This window comes from Trichechus manatus, unplaced genomic scaffold (assembly GCF_000243295.1).
Source record: "Trichechus manatus latirostris isolate Lorelei unplaced genomic scaffold, TriManLat1.0 scaffold00054, whole genome shotgun sequence".
In the NCBI taxonomy this organism is placed as follows: domain Eukaryota; kingdom Metazoa; phylum Chordata; class Mammalia; order Sirenia; family Trichechidae; genus Trichechus; species Trichechus manatus.
In genome coordinates, this window is record NW_004443990.1 from 2,881,701 (window position 1) to 2,898,804 (window position 17,104).

Below are 17,104 nucleotides of genomic sequence, written 5' to 3' on the forward strand. Positions count from 1 at the left end.
TTCATCATTCTCTTTATTGGTGTATAGGAATCCAACTGATTTTTGTATGTTTATCTTGTATCCTGCTACTCTGCTGAATCTTTCTATTAGTTCCAGTAGCTTTCTCGTGGACTCTTTAGGGTTTTCTATGTATAGTATCATATCATCCACAAGCAGGGACAGTTTAACTCTTCTTTACCAATTTGGATGCCCTTTATTTCTTTTTCTTGCCTTCCTGCTCTAGCTAGAACTTCCATCACAATGTTAAATAGGAGTGGAGATAAAGGGCATCCTTCTCTTGTTCCTGTTCTTGAGGGGAATGTTTTCAGCCTCTCTCCATTAAGAATGATGTTGGTCGTTGGTTTTGCATAGATGCCCTTTATTATGTTGAGAAATTTCCCTTCTGTACCTATTTTATTGAGAGTTTTTATCAGGAATGGGTGTTGGACTTTGTCGAATGCCTTTTCTGCATCAATTGAGATGATTCATGTGATTCTTTTCTTTCCTTTTATTTATGTGGTGGATTAAGTTGATTGATTTTCTAATGTTGGATCATCCTTTCATACCTGCTATGAATCCTTCTTGGTCGTGGTGTACTGGTTTTTTGGATATGATGCTGAATTCTATTGGCTAGAATTTTGTTCAGAATTTTTGCATCTATATTCATGAGAGATATTTGTTTGTAATTTTCCTTTTTTGTGGTGTCTTTGCGTGGTTTTGGTATCAGGGTTATGCTGGCTTCACAGAATGAATTCGGAAGTGCACTTCCTTTTCTATGTTCTGAAATAGTTTGAGTAGTACTGGTATGAGCTCCTCTCTCAATGTTTGCTAGAATTCTCCAGTGAAGCCATCTGGGCCAGGGCTTTTTTGTTGTTGTTGTTGGGAGTTTTTTTTATTACCTTTTCAATCTCTTCTCTTGTTATGGGTTTGTTCAGATTTTCAACAACACTTTGTGTTAGTTTGGGTAGGCAGTGTGTTTCTAGAAATTTATCCATCTCCTCTAGGTTTTCAAATTTGTTAGAGTATAGTTTTTCATAATACTCTGTTATGATCCTTTTTTATTTCAGTTGGGTCTGTTGTAATGTCCCCAATTTCATTTCTTATTTGGTTTATTTGAGTCCTCTCCTGTTTTTCTTCTGTCAGTCTGGCCAGTGGTTTGTCGATTTTGTTGATCCTTTCAAAGAACCAACTTTTGGTTTTGTTGATTCTTTCTACTGTTATTCTACTCTCTACTTCATTTATTTCTGCTCTGATCTTTATTATTTCCTTTCTTCTAGTGGCTGTGGGCTCTTTGTGCTGTTCTCTTTCTATTTGTTCGAGTTGTGTAGTTAATGTTTTGATTTTTGTCCCTTTCTTCTTTTTTGATGTGTGTGTCTATTGCTATAAATTGTCCTCTGAGGGCTGTCTTTGCTGTGTCCAAAGGTTTTGGTATGATGTGTTTTCATTCTCATTTGACTCTAGAAATTTTTTTATTCCATCTCTGATTTCTTCTATTACCCAGTGGTTTTTAAGCAGGGTGTTACTCAGTTTCCCTGTAAATGGTTTTCTTTCCTGCTTTTCCTGTTGTTAATTTCTACCTTGATGGAGCTGTGGTCAGAGCAGATACTTTGTATTATCTCAGCGTTTTGTATCTTATTGAGGATTGCTCTGTGGTCTAAGATGTGGTCTATTCTGGAGAATGTTCCACATGCATTGGAAAAGAATGCGTACTTTGCAGCTGTTGGGTGTAGTGTTCTATACATGTCTATGAGGTCAAGATGGCTGATTGTGCCCTTTAGGTTTTCTGTATCTTTGCTGAGTTTTTCTCTAGATGTTCTGTCCTCTAGCGAGAGTGGTGTGTTGAAGTCCTCTACTATTATTGTGGAATTGTCAATTTCTCTTTTCAGTGCTGTTAGTTTGTTTTATGTATTTGGGAGCCCTGTCATTGGGTGCATAGATGTTTATTATGGTATGTTTTCATGATGGATCGTCCCTTAATCATTATATAGTGTCCTTCTTTGTCTTTTATGGTGGATTTTGTTTTAAAGTCTGTTTTATCTGAGATTAGTATTGCCACTCCTGCTCTTTTTTCGGAGCTGTTTGCTTGATATATTTTTTTCCATACTTTGATTTTTAATAAATTTACGTCTTTGTTTCTAAGGTGTGTCTCTTGTAGACAGCATTGCTGTGTATATTTTCACCTCAATAAAAAAAAGAACCCCCCAAAAATTATAACAAAGAATTAAATAGCAAATGAAAACTGGAAAAAATTTTATGGTATGTACCATAGAGAGTTAATATCCATACCATATATTAAAAGCCATACTACATTTAAAAAGATAAATACTGTATAAACAAACATTAAATAAGAAACTTAAATACATTAAAAAAATAAAAAACTTACAGAACAATAATTCTATTAACTAAAGAAATATAAACTAACAGTGAAACAAAATGTTTGAAAGTTTATTTTCTGCTTCTTTGCCTTTTTTTCTAGTTAAAAACTAGATGCAGAAAATAATTTATTTATTATTGGCAATACATAAATCTGCTAAGAAGTATATATAAATGATATGGTCTGTGAACTCACGCATTAGTCAGTATAATAAACTAATAAATGGTAAGAGTACTACCATTTGTTATAGCTACTAAGAAGCCCTGGTGGTGCAGTGGTTAAAGAGCTCACCAGCTAACTGAAAGATCGGTGGTTTGAATCCATCAGTTACTCAGAGGGAAAAAGATGTAGCAGTCTGCTTCCGTAAAGAATAAAGCCTTAGAAACACTATGGGGCAATTCTACTCTGACCTACATGGTCACTACGAGAAAGAATTGACTCAGCAGCAATGGGTTTGGTTTGGTTTTGGTATTATAGCTGTTAGGGGCCCTGATGGGTTCGAACCCACCAGCTGGTTAAACTCCACAGGAGAAAGATGTGGCAGTCTGCTTCCACAGCCTTGGAAACCCTACAAGTCACAATTAACTTGACGGCAATGGCTCCTGTTTTTTTGTTTTATTATACCTACTCCAAGAAATTAAGTTAGGAAGTGACATTCCATTTATAATGTTATTTTCCTCCTATGAAGTAATATATTTCATCTCAATATATCAATATTTAAAATAGTTTTTAAACTACTGAAATTAGCTAATGGAAAGAATCTCATTTGACAACACTGGTATCAGAAGACATGGTGCCTTCTTCTACAAACAGGCTGGGTTTTTTTCCATTGTAGCTTTTTCATCAACACTGCAATAAAGTGAATATTGCAATAAAGCATCACACAAACTCTTTGGTTTCCCAGTGCATATAAAAGTTATGTTTACACTATACAGTAGTCAATTAAGTGTGCAATAGCATTATGTCTAAAAAAAAGTACTTATTTTAATTAAAAAATACTTTATTGCTAAAAAATGCTAACCATCTTCTGAGCCTTCAGTGAGCTGTAATGTTTTCACTGGTGGAGGGTGGTGGTGGCTGAAGGTTAGGGTGGCTGTGGCAATTTCTTAAAATAAGACAACAGTGAAATCTGATGCATCAATTGACTCTTCCTTTCACGAAAGATTTCTCTGTAGCATGCAATGCTGTTAGACAGCATTTTACCCACAGCAGAACTTCTTTCAAAATTGGAGTAAATCCTCTTAAACCCTGCTGCTGCTTTATCAGCTAAGTTCATGTAATATTCTAAATGCTTTGTTGTCATTTCAACAATGTTCACAGCATCTTCACCAAGAGTAGAACCCATCTGAAGAAACCACTCTTTTTGCTCTTCCTTAAGAAGCATCTCTTCATCCGTTAAAGTTCTATCATGAGACTGCAACAATTCCGCCACATCTTTAGGCTCTACTTCTAATTCTAGTTCTCTTGCTATTTCCACCATATCTGCAGTTACTTCCTCCACCAAAGTCTTGAGCCTCTCAAAGTCATCCATGAGGGTTGGAATCAACTTCTTCCAAACTCCTGTTAATGTTGATACTTGGACCTCTCCCATGAATCACGAGTGTTCTTAATGGCATCTAGAATGGTGAATCCTTTCCAGGAGGTTTTCAATTTACTTTGCCCAGATCCATCAGAGGAATCACTATCTATGGCACCTACAGCCTCACGAAATGTATTTCTTAAATAATAAGACTTGAAAGTCAAAATTAGTCCCTGATCCACAGGCTGCAGAGCAAATGTTGTGTTAGCAGGCATGAAAACAACATTAATCTCCTTGCGCATCTTCATCAGAGCTCTTGGGTGACCAGGTGGACTGTAAATGAGCAGTAATATTTTGAAAGGAATATTTTTATCTGAATGGTAGATCTTAACAGTGGACTTAAAATATTAGTAAGCCAAGTTGTGAACAGATCTGCCATCCTCCAGGCTTTGTTGTTCCATTTATAGAGCACAGGCAGGGTAGATTTAGCATAATTCTTAAGGGCCCCAGGATTTCTGGAATGGTAACCGAGCATTGGCTTCAACTTAAAGGCACCAGCTGCATTAGCCCCTAATGAGAGAGTCAGCCTGTCCTTTGAATCTTTGAAGCCAGGCAGTGACTTCTCCTCTCTAGCTATCAAAGTCATAGACGGCTTCGTTCAATATAAGGCTGTTTCACCTACAGTGAAATTCTGCTGTTTAGTGTAGCCACCTTCATCAGTTATCTTAGCTAGATCTTCTGGGAACTTGCTGCAGCTTCTACATCAGCACTTGCTGCTTCACCTTGCACTTTGATGTTATGGAGACGGCTTCTTTACTTAAGCGTCATGAACCATCCTCTGCTAGCTCCGAACTTTTCTTCTGCAGATTCCTCACCCTCTCAGCCTTCATAGAACTGAAGAGAGTTAGGGCCTTGCTCTGCATTAGGCTTTGGCTTAAGGGATGTTGTAGATGGTTTAATCTTCTATTTAGACCACTACAACTTTCTCCATATCAGCAATAAGGTTGTTTTGCTTTCTTATCATTCGTATGTTCACTGGAGTAGCACTTTTAATTTCCTTCAAGAACTTTTCCTTTCAATTCACAACTTGGCTAAATATTTGGTGCCAGGGGCCTAGATTTCGGCCTGTCTCAGCTTTCGATATGCCTTCCTCGCTAAGCTTAATCATGTCTAGCTTTTGATTAAAAGTGAGAGACGTGTGACTCCTCCTTTCACTTGAATACTTAGAGGCCATTGTTGGGTTATTAATTGGCCTAATTTCAATACTGTTGTGTCTCAGGGAATAGGGAAGGCCAAGAAGAGGGAGAGAAATGAGGGAATGGCTGGTCAGTGGAGCAGTCAGAACACATATAACATTTATTAAGTTCACCATCTTAGATGGGTGCAGTTTGTGGTGCCTAAAAAAATTACAATAGTAACATCAAAGATCACTGATCACAGATCACCATAACAGACACAATAATAATGAAAAAGTCTGAAATACTACAAGAATTACTAAAATGTGACACAGAGACACAAAGTGAGTACATCCTACTGGAAAAATGGGATCGATAAACTTGCTCGATGCAGGGGTGCCACAAACCTTCAACTGGTAAAAAACACAAAATCTGTGAAGCACAATAAAGCGAAGCGCAATAAAACAAGGTATGCCTGTATGGATGTTCATACTCTATAATAAATCTTGCTTTCTATTAAGGATATTTTTAAAAAATGTTTATGTCCATTTTATTTTTAGCACTCTTGTGAAATAATAAACTGATTAAATTTCTTCCAAAATCAATTCCTTTGTCTATAGGAGGACAGACTGGTTTAGTACGTCTCTGTCTAATAAAGTATGTATATGGACAGTGCAGCAAAGTGAATTGCTTTAATATGGCCCTTCTAGCCAATGGCAAGGAGCCCTAGTGGCTCAGTGGTTAAGTGCTCAGCTGCTAGCCAAAAGTTCAGTGGTTTGAATCCACTAGCTGCTCTGCTGGAGAAAGATGTGGCAGTCTGCTTCCATAAAGATTTACAGCCTGGGAACATTATGGGGCAGTTCTACTCTGTTCTACAAGGTCACTACAAGTTGGAATCGAGTTGATGGCAACAAGCAGCGAATGCCATGGTCTCATAACTCCCATTAAATGATTACATGGGACTATGCAAATAAGGTGCTTGTGGCCTACCAAGGGGATTGGACACCTTTGCTAATGCAAATAAGATGCATGGAATACTTGTAGGGATGGGACGGACTACACAAATAATGTGCATGGAACCCTCGTAGGGGATTGGTCGGTTTTGGCATCCTGCTAGCCTTAAAGGGAGCCAATCCCAGAGGTTGGAAAGGGAACCTCACCACCATCAAGAAGAAGAGCTGAGAGGCAGAGCCAAGATAGTGGACTAGTTAGATGCAGTAAGCCATCCTGCTGCAACAACGACCCAAAAAACCAACTAAAACAAATACGTCAGTCCTGGAACCCTGAACTTTAAATGAAGGGATACAGCACTAGATCAGAAGCCACTGAGAAGAAGAAACTGATAGGAAATGGCGAAGGAGTAGAAATATGGAGTTGAGGTTCCTGGCTAAATGGCATGACACAGCATGGCCATCTTGGAATAAAGCCAACAACCCCATACGCAGGAAGGCGCCTCCATGAAATTCCCAATAGGAGACAAAGATATGGCGTAGACACACCCAGGGCTAAGTAAGACCATGTTTGCTGGCTGCAACTCAAGGAGGAACCCAGACTCTCTCATGAGCAGCATCCTCCTACAACCCCCACCCCTCTGGTGAATAGAACCACCCCATCCCAGCAGTCCTGACAGCCAGGAACCACAACACCAACCCACCCTTTGCCCTCCTCCATCTAGCCCCTCTGCCCATTTTCGCCTGTCTACCCACCTCACTCATCCGACTGCTGACCGGACCCTAGACCCCTGCCCGCAGCTTGGGCCCTGCCTTGCCACACACTATGGCACTGAGGGAACTGGCCTGGATCCCAGAACCCTCTCTGCTGGCTTGTGCCCTACCTCATGCTCTCTGGTGCTGAGGGGAACTAGCCTGGACCCGAAATCCCTCCCCACCAGCTTGGACTCTGCCTTGTCATGCTCTGCAATGCTGAGGGGAACAGGCCCGGGCCCCCGATTACTCCCCGCCAGCTTGGGCCCAGCCCCACTCCAGCCCCTGGCCACAGCCCAGTTCATGTCACAAACAACCCATCCCCACCCCTTCCCCCCACTGTACCTGTCCTGCTGCACCACAGCCAAGCAACGAGCCCTGCACACCTGGACAAGGTGGTGAGAAATATCATGCCCAAGGACCAGCAAGCAACCAAGCCTGCCTGGCCCACTAGCCCAGACATAACCAAATAAAACAAAAAAGCAGGACGAAATAAACCTAAAATCAATAAACAAAGAAAATACCTGTATGTCTCATAGATAGCAGACAATATCAAAACTTAAAAAAAAAAGGACAAGATGACTCCAGTAAGCAACCAGAATAAAGTACCAGACAACCTTCCAGAAGAAGAAAAAGCACTGGAACTACCTGATACCAAACCAAAAACTCATTGCCATCAAGTCAATTCTTACTCATAGAGACCCTACTGGGCAGAGAACTGCCCCATAGTTTCCAAGGAGCAGCTGGTAGATTTGAACTGCTGACCTTTTAGTAGCCATAGCTCTTAATCACTGTGACACCAGGGCTCTGGAACTACCTCATAGGGAATTCAAATGTCTAATATTCAGGGCTCTCCAGGAGATTAGGAAACAGATCAAAGAAAACACAGACAAAATCAACCAAAACACAGCCAAAATCAAGGAAAACACAAAGCAAAAGAAGAATTTAGGAAAATATTACAAGAACAAAATGTCAAAATAAATAAACAATTAGAAACCATACAAAAACAACAATTAGAAATTCAAAACATAAACAACAAAATTTCAGAAATGGACCATGCAACAGAAAGTTTCAGAAGCAAACTTGAAACAATGGAAGATAGGATCAGTGAAATTAAAATCCATGGATACCACTTTCTACAACGAAAAACCAAAGAAAAGAATGAAGAAAAATGAAGAAAACCTAACAACTATGTGGGACACAATCAAGAGCACAAATTTGTGTGTGATTGGAGTTCCAGTAAAGGGGGAGGAAATTGAAAACACAGGATCTTTGAAGATTTGCTGACAGAAATCTTCCTAATATCATGAAAGATGAAAAGCTGACCACTAAAGGTGCTCAAAGAACCCCATATAGGACAGATCCCAAAAGAAAATCACAATATATCATCATACTTGCCAAAACCAAAGACAAAGTAAGAATTCTGAGAGCAGCTCGAAAAAAACAAAAAGTCACAAAGGGGAAACAATAAGACTAAGCTCTGGTTACTTGGCAGAAACCATGCAGCCCAAAAAGCAATGGGAAGACATATATAAAACCTTGAAAGAACAAAACTGCCAATCCAGAAAAAATATGTCCTGCAAAACTCTCGCTCAGATATGATGGTGAAATTAGGACATTTCCAGATAAACAGAAATTAAGGGAATTTGTAAAAACCAAAGCAGACTTACAAGAAGTATTAAAGGGAGTTCTTCAGTTAGAAAACCAAAAATATCAGACAACAACTTGAATCTAGGACAAAGGTCAGTATTAGCCAGATACCAATCTAGGTAATGAACTCTCAAGGACAAAACTAAAATATTCAAAATGGGGAAATAGACAAATCAATTTGTACATGATGGCAATTTCAGAACAATAAAAGGGGGAATACATAGTGTAAGTATAGAACTTTCAAAAGGGCAGGAAGTCAAGGTGAAATCAGGTACCAAAAGACTGGTTCGAACTTAGGAAGATAAGGGTAAATTTCAAGGTAACCACAAAGAAAGTTAACACACCTACTCATCAAAATGAAGAAGAAAAAAATGAAGTCTCAGTAAACACAAAATCTACACAAATGAAAGAGATGAAACAAAATTCTGAAACAAAAGGAACTCCGCACAGAAGACCAAAGGGAAAAAAGAAAACATCAGCACCACCAAAAAAGGCACTACGAAACAATAGCAATGAACTACACCTATCAATAATCACAGTGAATGAATGTAAATGGCTTAAATGTACCCACACAGAGAATGAGAGAATGGATTAAAAAAAAAAAAAAAAGACTCATCAATATGCTATTCACAATAGTCACATTTTATACACAAAGACATAAATGTATTAAAAATCAAAGGATGGAAAAAATATATCAAGCAAACAGCCCCCCAAAAAAGAGTAAGAGTGGCAATACTAATCTCAGATAAAATAGATTTTAAGGCAACAGTCACCATAAAAGACAAGGAAGCACATTATATAACAATTAAAGGGACAATCCATCATGATGACATAATCATAATAAATATCTATGTACTCAACAACAAGGCTCAAAAATACATTAAAAAAAAACCTCTAACGACACTAAAAACAGAAATTGACAGATCCACAATAATAGTAGGAAACACTGTTCTCGGTAAGGGACAGAACATCTAGAAAGAAAATTAATAAAGATACAGAAGATCTAAATGCCACAATCAACCAACTCAACCTCACAGACATACATAGCACTCCACCCAACAGCAGCAAAGTATATATTCTTTTCCAACGCACATGGAACATTCTCCAGAACAGACCACATCGTAGGCAACAAAGCAACCCTCAACAAAATCCAAAACACTGAGATACTAAAAAGCATCTTCTCTAATCACAGCTCCATAAAAGTAGAAATCAATAAAAGGAAGAATAAGGAGGGAAAAAAAAGAGACTGAATAACACCTTGCTTAAAAACCACTGGGTAATACAAGATATCAAAGATGGAATCAAAAAATTTCTAGAATCAAATGAGAATGAAAACACATCATAGCAAAACCTTTGGGACACAGCAAAGGTAGTGCTCAGAGATCAATTTACAGCAACAGATGCACACATCAAAGAAGAAGGGACAAAATTGAATTGTTAGCCCTACAACTTGAACAAATAGAGAACAGTAAAAAAAATCCCACAGCTACCAGAGGAAAGGAAATAATGAAGATCAGAGCAGAAATAAATAAAATAGAGAATAGAAAATAATAGAAAGAATCAACAAAACCAAGGGTTGGTTCTTTGAAAGAATCAACAAAATTGACAAACCACTGGCCAAACTGACAAAAGAAAAACAGGAGAAGAAGGAAATAACCCAAATAAGAAATGAAATGGGGGACATTACAACAGACCCAACTGAAATAAAAAGGATAATAACAGAGTACTATGAAAAACTGTACTCCAATAAATTTGAAAACCTAAAGGAAATGGACAGATTTCTAGAAATATGCTACTACCTAAACTAACACAAACTGAGGTAGAAAACTGGAACATAATCATAACAGGAGAAGAGACTGAAAAGGTAATTTAAAAAAAAAAAAAAAAAAAAAAACTCCTGAAAGAAAAAAGTCCCTACCCAGATGGCTTAACTGGAGAATTCTACCAAGCATTCAGAGAAGAGCGCACACCAGTACGACTCAAACTATTTCAGAACACAGAAAAGGAAGGGATACTTTCAAATTCATTCTATGAACCTAGCATTACCCTGATACCAAAGCCAGGCAAAGACACTACAAAAAAAAGAAAATTACAGACCAATATCTCTCACAAACATAGATGCAAAAATTCTCAACAAAATTCTAGCCAATAGAATTCACTATCATATTAAAAAAAAATTACACAACCTGACCAAGTGGGATTCATACCAGGTATGCAAGGATGGTTCCACATTATAAAAATCAATCAACGTAATCCACACATAAATAAAAGAATCACATGATCATCTCAATCAACGTAGACAAGGCAGCTGATAACTCCAACACCCATTCCTGATAAAAACTCTCAATGAAATAGTTATAGATAAGTGGTAACTTTGGTGAAGGGTAAAACAGTACACAATATTGGGGAAGCCAGCACAACCTGTACAAGGAAAGGTCATGGAAACTCCACAGACAAATCCAAATTCCCTGAGGGACTGAACTGCTGGGCGGAGGGCTGTGGGGACCATGGTCTCAGGGAACATCTAGCTCAACTGGCATAACATAGCTTATAAAGAAAATGTTCTACATTCTACCTTGGTGAATAGCATCTGGGTTCTTAAAAGTCTGTGAGCAGCCATCTAAGATACTCCACTGGTCTCACCCCTTCGGGAGCAAGGGAGAATGAAGAAAACAAGTTACAAGGAAAGATTAGTCCAAAGGACTAACGGACCACCACTACCACAGCCTCCACCAGACTGAGTCCAGTACAACTAGATGGAGCCCGGCTATCAACACTGACTGCTCTGATAGGGATCACAACAGAGGATTCTGGACAGAGCTGGAGAAAAATGTAGAACAAAATTCTAACTCACAAAAAAAGACCAGACTTACTGGCCTGAAAGAGACTGAAGAAACCCCAAGAGTATGGTCCCCAGACACCCTTTCAGCTCAGTAACGAAGCCACTCCCAAGGTTCACCATTCAGCCAAAGATTAGACAGCCCCATAAAACAAAATGAGACTAATGGGGCACAACAGCCCAGGGACAAGGACTAGAAAGCAGGAGGAGACAGGAAAGCTGGTAATAGGGAACCCAAGGTTGAAAAGAGACAGTGTTGACTTGTGGGGTTGTTAACCACTGTCATAAAACAATATGTGTACTAACTGTTTAATGAGAAACTATTTGTTCTGTAAACCTTCATCTAAAGTACAATGAAATAAAATAGTTATAGAAGGGAAATGCCTCAACATAATAAAGGGCATCTATAGGAAACCAACAGTCAACATCATTCTCAATGGAGAGAGGCTGAAATCATTCCCCTCCTGAGAATGGAAAAAAGAAAGGGTGTCCTTAATCACCACTCATATTTAACATAGTGACGGATGTCCTAGCTAGAGCAGTAAGGCAAGAAAAAGAAATGAAGGGCACTCAAATAGGTATGGAAGAAGTAAAACTGTCCCTATTTGTAGAGTGTATGATACTATACATAGAGAACCTTAAGGACACCACAAGAAAACTACTGGAACTAATAGAGTCAGCAGAGTAGCACGCTACAAGATCAACATACAAAAATTAGTTGGATTCCTATACACCAACAAAGAGAACTTTGAAAAGGAAATCAGGAAGGCATCATCATTCATAATAGCCCCTTAAAAGATAAAATACTTAGGAATAAATCTAACCAGAAATATAAAAGACCTATATAAAGAAAACTACAAAACACTATTGCAAGGAACCAAGAGACCTACATAAATGGAAAAACATACCATGCTCATAGATAGGAAGACTCAACATTGTGAAAATGTCAATGCTACCCAAGAAATCTGAGATATAATACAATCATGATCCAAATACTAACAGCATTCTTTAACAAGATGGAAAAACTAATCACCAACTTATATGAAAAAAAAAAGAGGCCCTGGATAAGCAAAGCACTATTGAAGAAAAAGAACAAAGTAGGAGGCTTCATACTACCTGATCTCAGAACCTACCATACAGCCACAGTAGTCAAAACAGCCTGGTACTGGTACAATGACAAACACATTGATCAGTGGAACAGAATCAAGAACTCAGATGTAAATCCATCTACCTACAGCCACCTGATTTTTGACAACGGCCCAAAGTCCATTAAATGGGGAAAAGACAAGTCTTTTTAACAAATGGTGCTGGTAAAACTGGATGTCCATCTGTAAAAAAAATGAAACAGGACCCATATCTCAAAGCATACACAATAACTAATTCAAAATGGATGAAAGACCTAAATATAAAACCAAAAACTATAAGGATCATAGAAGAAAAAATAGGGTCAATGCTAACCGAAAAAAACCCAAACCCGTTGCCGTTGAGTCAATTCTGACTCCTGGTGACCCTATAGGGCAGAGCAGAACTGCCCCATAGGATTTCTAAGTTGCTGCTGGTGGATTCAAACTGCTGACTTCTCGGTTAGCAGCCAAGCTCTTAACCACTATGCCATCAGTGCTAGGGAGCCTTATATATGACAGACGCAGGATACAAACCATAACTAACAATATACAAACACTGGAAGATAACCTAGATAACTGGGATCTTCTAAAAATTAAACTTATGCTCATCAAGACTTCACCCAAAGAGTGAAAAGAGAACCTACAAACTGAGAAAAAAAATTTGGCTATGACAAATCCCACAAAGGTCTAATCTCTAAAATCTATAGGGAAATCCAACATCTCTGCAACAAAAAGACAAATAATCCAATTAAAAAATGAGCAAAGGATATGAACAGACACTTCACCAAAGAAGACAGGCAGCTAACAAAACATGAGAAAATGCTCGCAATCACTGGCCATTAGAGAAACACAAATCAAAACTACAATGAGATACCACCTCACCCCAACACTACTGACACTAATCAAAAAAACAGAAAATAACAAATGTTGGAGAGGTTGTGGGGAGATTGGAACTCTTATGCACTGCTGGTGGGAATGCAAAATGGTACAACCACTATGGAAAATGATACGGCACCTCCTTAAAAAGCTAGAAACAGAAATACCATATGATCCAGCAATCCCACTCCTAGGAATATATCCTAGAGAGCTATCACACGAATAAACATATGCACACCCATGTTCATTGCAGCATTTTTCACAATAGCAAAAAGATGGAAACAACCTAAGTGCCCAGCAACTGATGAATGGATAAACAAACGATGGTATATACACACAATGGAACACTACACAAAGATAAAGAACAATGATGAATCTGCGAAACATCTTGCAACATGGATGAATCTGGAGGGCACTACGCTGAGTGAAATAAGTCAATCAGAAAAGGACAAATACTGTATGAGACCACTATTATAAAATCCCATGAAAAGGTTTACAGACAGAAAGAAATAATCTTTGATGGTTATGGGGCAGGGAGGGGGTAGTGGATGGGAAAAACACTAACTAGATAGTAGATGGAAACCCTGGTGGTGTAGTGGTTAAGAGCTACGGCTGCTAACCAAAAGGTCGGCGGTTCAAATCCACCAAGTGCTCCCTGGAAACCCTATGAGGCAGTTCTACTCTGTCCTATAGGGTCACTATGAGTCGGAATCAACTCGACAGCAATGGGTTCGGTTTGGGTTTGGTTTAGATTGTAGATAATTGGTAACTGGTGAAGAGTAAGTCAGTGCACAATACGGGGAAAGTTAGCACAACTTGACCAAGGCAAAGCCACAGAAGCTTCACAGACACATCCAAACTCCTTGGGGGACCATGGTCTTGGGGTCCATCTGGCTCAACTGGTATAAGTTTTATAAAGAAAATGTTCTACATCCGAATGTTGTGTGTAGCATCTGGGGTCTTAAAAGCCTGTGAGTGGCCGTCTAAACTACATCGACTGGTGTCATTCTGGCTGGAGCAAAGAAGAATGAGGAAAACCAAAGACATAAGTGAAATATTAGTTCAAAGGACTAATGGACCACAACTACCACAACCTCCACCAGACTGAGCCCAGAACACCTAGATAGTGCCTGGCTACCACCACCAACTGCTCTGACAGGGATCACAATAGAGGGTCCTGGACAGAGCGGGAGAAAAATGAAAAACAAAATTCAAATTTACAAAAAAAAAAAAAAAAAAACAGACTTGCTGGTCTGACAGAGACCAGAGAAACCCCGAGAGTATAGGCTCCAGACACCCTTTCTCAGTTCTGAAGTCACTCCCAAGGCTCACCCTTCAGCAAAAGATTAGACAGGTGTATAGGGCAATCAATAGCACATGTGAGGAATGTGCTTCATAGTTCAATCATGTATACAAGACTAAATGGACACACTAGCCCAAAAACAAAGAAAAGAAGGCAGGAAGGGACAGGGAAACTGGAGGAATGGAAACGGAACCCGGGGTGGAGAAGGGGAGAGCGTAGACACATTGTGGGGTTGGAAGCCAATGTCACAAAACAATTTGAGTATAAATTGTTTAATGAGAAACTAATTTGCTCTGTAAACCTTCACCTAAAGCATAATATTAAAAAAAAAGAAGAGCCAGAAGTAGAGTGAGTCCTTTGGACCCAGGGTCCCTGTGCTGAGAACTTCCTAGACCCAGGACACAGAGAGAGAGCTATAACACTGAAGGTGGCACAAGATGACAGTTGCAAGGGACCGGCAGGCTAGGCTTACCAATTCATGTAGCGAGGGAGCTGACAGCCTTCGAGCAAAAGGCTTCCTGGAGGAGTGGGGTGCCTCAGGGCACTTATCTGCAGAGCTAAAGAGCTTTGTAACACTTGCTTGAGCAGGCCAGGCCAAGAGCGAGGGCCAAGGGCCAAGAGAGAGGCCTGCCTGCAGGCACGGCCGAGAAGAAGTTGTCCTTGTAGAACTGTATCCTGAGTTGTTCCTGTACCTTCAAGTTGATCCTGATTCTGAACTGTAATCTGCTATTTCCCTAATAAACCCCATAATCATGAGTATGGTCTGTGAGTTCTGAGCGGCCATTGCAAAGAATTCTCGAACCCAGCAGAGAAGTATAGAGTGCCAATGGAGGGGCAGCTGGTGTCAGAACTGGTAAAAAAAAGTTGGAGGATGGAGGTATGTCTGACCTCCACCTAATGAGAATCAGCCTTGGGCTGATGCTGATCTTGATTCTTCCGTCTCCCCTTGAAGTTAGACAAGGTCTGATGCCACACCACTTTTTATAGATGGAAAGACAGTAGCACAGCCAAAAGTACAACACTGTCATTCAAATACATTACTTGCTTATGCTTCTATCCTTAGATGTATAGCTTCCTATGAAGAAAGAAAAGGAAATGCCACTTGTCTACATGGGAATTTACCTTAGATTTTGATTAAGTGTATATTACTATCAGGAATTATATGTGGCTTCAATACTTTGAGTATCAGGAGGATCAAAATACATTATATAATTTTAATTTAACTCAGGAAAATATTACTAAAAACCAGAGTGACTCTAAAAACAAGAAAAAATCATTAATTTTTTTTCTGGCCAGATGCATGAAAAAAAAAGATGGCCAGCAACAACAGTTTGGCTTTAGATTCAGATTACTTAACCATTCAAAAATATAATTAAGAATGCTCCTTTTTCCTTCAACTATGAAAATATCAAGTTGCCCCTAAGAATAAAAATAATGTACATATAAACAGTCCTCTTTTATAACTAACATTGCTTAAGTCTTTTAGGCTTTTAAGTAAAACAGTGATAGAATAATCAGGCAGTATGTTAGTCAAAAGGAGCCCTGGTGACACAGTGGCTAAGTGCTCCACTGCTAATTTAAAAGGTTGGCGATTTGAACCCACCAGCTGCTCCACAGGAGAAAGATGTGACAGTCTGCTTCATAAAGATTACAGCCTTGGAAACACTATGAGACACTTCTACTCTGTCCTACAGGGTTGCTATGAGTTGGAATAGACTTAACAGCAACAGGTTTGGTATCTTAGTGAATCAATAAATAAGTGAAACAATATATGACATTTAGACAACTACAGTAGTCCCCCCCATCCACAAATTTCGCTTTCTGTGGTTTCAGTTACCCGCAGTGAACAGCTGTCTGAAAACATTTAATAGAAAGTTCTAGAAATGAACAATTCATACGTTTTAAATTGCACACAGTTCTTAGTACCATGATGAAATCTTGTGCCATCTCACCCCAGACGTGAATCTTCCCTTTGTCCAGCATATCCACGCTCTATACACTATCCACCCATTTGTCATTTAGTAGGTCTCTCGGTTATCACATCGACTGTCACAGTATTAGAGTGCTTGTGTTCAAGTAACCCTTATTTTACTTAATTAATGGCCCCAAAGCGCAAGAGTAGTAACGCTGCAATTCATATATGCCAAAGAGAAGCCATAAAATGTTTCCTTTAAGTGAAACTCGACTTAATAAAGAAAAAAAATCATATCATCTCATGTTATCACAAGAAGAGAAGCTTGAGTACAGTACAATAAGATATTTTGAGACAGACAGATACTACATTCACATAACTTTTAGTATATTGTTATGATTGTTCTATTTTATTATTTGTTATTGTTGTTAATCTCTTACTGTGCCTAATTTATAAATTAAGCTTTATCATAGGTATGTATGTATAGGAAAAAATTTAGTATATATAATAGGGTTCAGTATTATCTGCAGTTTCAGGCATCCACTGAGGGTCTTGGAATGTATCCCTCACAGATAAGGGGGGGGACGACTGTATAATTGTTTCCCTGTTGCTCTCTGACACTAGGAAGTTTATTGAGTAATTCTGCATGA

General features: G+C 38.9%; 1 protein-coding gene across 4 annotated transcripts in view; it reads right to left on the minus strand.

Annotated features, from left to right (window-relative positions):
- The window catches only part of BRIP1 (BRCA1 interacting helicase 1), a 202,974-nt gene that overhangs the window by 89,231 nt on the left and 96,639 nt on the right, over positions 1 to 17,104 (minus strand). The window lies entirely within an intron of this gene.